The sequence below is a fragment of the Schistocerca nitens genome, chromosome 6 (assembly GCF_023898315.1).
Source record: "Schistocerca nitens isolate TAMUIC-IGC-003100 chromosome 6, iqSchNite1.1, whole genome shotgun sequence".
In the NCBI taxonomy this organism is placed as follows: Eukaryota; Metazoa; Arthropoda; class Insecta; order Orthoptera; family Acrididae; genus Schistocerca; species Schistocerca nitens.
Window position 1 is genome coordinate 642,937,907 of NC_064619.1, and position 3,023 is coordinate 642,940,929.

A 3,023-nucleotide genomic window follows, 5' to 3' on the forward strand; every position below is an offset into this window, starting at 1 on the left:
GACTATCTTGGATGCCAACTCCACCTCAGTGCAAGTATCCAGAACGTGAATGACTAGTAATAATAGTCGTCGACCAGCGTACATCAGGAGAGGATACAGCGACTTTATGACCCGCTCCCCAACCGAATCGCGGAACACATCCGTACCAGAAGGGGTGCAACATGATACTGATAAGTGGGCTAATACAGCCAAGTTATTGGGAAATCTGACTACTTTATAGTCGTATATCGTCTCATCCAGTGGTGTTTTATTTCGTTCCCTCCTCTCCCTCACTGTGTTCCGCTTTTTTTGTTAGGCGGCGTGATTTGTCACAAAAATTGTAGGAAATCCCATAAATTCCACTGTTTTCTATAGGTGGAACTTCGTCTTCACTGTTGAATAGATGTCAGTAACAATATTCCCAGCGTAGAAAGATGGTTTTATTTCCTAGATTTTAGCTCGCTGGCAACTTAGTATACATTTTGTTGCTAGTGACTAAAACGCTTTACCAGGCTCGATAGATCGTAGGCAAAGTAGTAATTCACACCAACAGGTCCTTTCCCTAATTTCATTGGCACTTGTAGATCGGCCATTGAGCATTATCCACTTTGTGTAACAGCTTCAACACAGACAATTAATATCTCAGAAGTACATAGTGCTACATAGACCAAATGAGTCGATTCGGCTCAACGGTGCAGTAAAATGATCAGAGGAGAAAAAGGGAGAGCACAACCATTTAAAAGGCGAAATTTACTGTCAGAATTTTTTTTTTGTTATGAAGTGGCAGTATTTCCTTTGTTATAACCTGCAAACCGACTTCTCAAAAGGCAGTTGTGAAAGAACGCCAAGAAGCCAGAAGTATGTAACACTGAAAGGAACTAAATAATTGTTCTTTTATTTATACATGACCTCTTTTCGAAAGATAATTGAAAGTTACCCTGCAGGCGCTTGTTCTCGTTGTTGAATAACGAGGACAGACCCCGTATCGAGGTTAGCCGTAACTCAGACTGAGTGCTAAATTCCTTTAGGTGTCACGGGAGTTAAAGTTATGGCCGTATTTACATATGGAGTATGAACAGACATCGCGGATGTTGCGTGCACGTCTGGGTGGTACTCCACACGCGATAGGTGGACTCCGTGACCGTTGGCAGAGGTATGTGCTAACGGATGTTTTTGCTCTCGCAACTCTCCCTCATACTGCCGGTAAAGTCTTATCTTCGCTGATGGAGTCGCGGAGTCAAAGCTGTGATATTTCGAGAAAACCTAAGATTCCAGAATTAGACCCTCCCGCTGCATGCACTTTTAAAATTTGACGAGCTGACAAAGAGGACAATGACATACTAATGTTGACATGTCAGGGAGCGGAAAAGTGGTAAGGTTAAAGTTTTAGCGTCTCGTCGAAGATGAGACTATTAAAGAGGGAGTACAACATCGAATTCGGTAGCTGATGATAAATGAAATTGGCCGTAGCCTTGCTTTTGGAACCATCGCGAAAATTACCTCGTTAGACTGCAAGAAACTGTAAACAAACAAACAGCTTCCGAACAGTTCTTGAAGGCCCAACAGTACCGACCGGCCACCGTCTCATCCTCAGCCATTAGGCGTCACTGGATGCGGATACGGAAGGGCATGTGGTCAGCACACCGCCCTGCTGGCCGTTGGTAATTTTCGTGACTGCTGTAGCTAGTTCTCAATCAGGTATCTCCTCAACTGGCCTCACAAGGACTGACTGCACCCTGCGTGCCAATAGCACTCGTCAGACTTGGACAGTGACCCATCCAAGTGCAAACCAACCCGAACGACGGTTAACTTCGGTGATCTGATTGCAACCGATGTCACTACTTCGGCAAGGCAGTAGGAAATGAATTTGGTTTGTTGGAGCCACTCTTTCTAAGTACGTATTCATTGCTCACAATGAAACTGACTTTATTAAAACAACAATACGTAAATTTCACGACAGTTTTCATTCTAAAAAATTTTTTTAAAAACGTAAATTGTACCATTCGAAATCTCTCGTATGAGCACTGATTATGTGAAGTTTCAGTATCCTTATACGTCGAGACTATGGGAGCTCTGATACATTCTTTGTTTTTAGCTTTTCTGTTGTTTGCATCTCTACTGGGTAACGCGACATTTTCTGGCAGATCTTTGAGTAACAACAATAGAGTGTTGGTCGACAGTACTCAGTTCGGCTGGGGGGAGAGTTACGTCATCTCGCAGTACAATACAATGTCCAGAGCCTATGCTCGCTGCATACAGGCGTTTTAGACAGTATGGGTCTGTTCGTGGAAGTAATAGGAATCAGCTTGGAACTGAACGACGAAGATGAACGATGTGTCGAGTGAAGTCTATAAATATGTTCTAATGTGCCTTCGATCATTACTGTGATTTAAAGCAAGAGTGCTTCATTTGTAAAACTGACTTTAAAGCGAAGAAAGTATATGATACTCATGTTTCAATCCTGAATAAGAAGAATAACAATAACAGACATGTCAAAATTTGAAGCAATGCCACCTTTGGTGAGCCAGAAGTCGGGACATTCAAGATAAAAGTAACAATACATATTAAACATGCAATTCTTACAATCGTTCGTCAGTTTTAATCCTCAAACCAAAACTAAACTACAAATACCACACTTCTAACTTAAAATGTTTAGAAGTTAAGGGACTGGAACTTAAGGACGTACTTATTGTCGAACGTAGCGACCCTAATACCCTCACTTTCTACAGAAAATGAAGCAGGACATACTGCAAATTTTTCTATCGGTTGATCATCACCATTAGCTAACCAATTTTCGAGTTGTTATATTCTTTAACCATTCATTACGAAATGAATACATTCTTTTCACTTCTTTTATTCGATTTCATTCTGATTGTCACAACAGTCATCGCTATACTCACTGCACTGTTGTCTGTTCTTCCACTTCACCTATTGGGTGTTTTAAATATTAATCGAACTTGAGATAACCCAAAAATCACTGTAATACACTGACGAGAAAAAATTGTAAATCAAAAATATAATTAATGCAGAGTAAAGAAATTTCG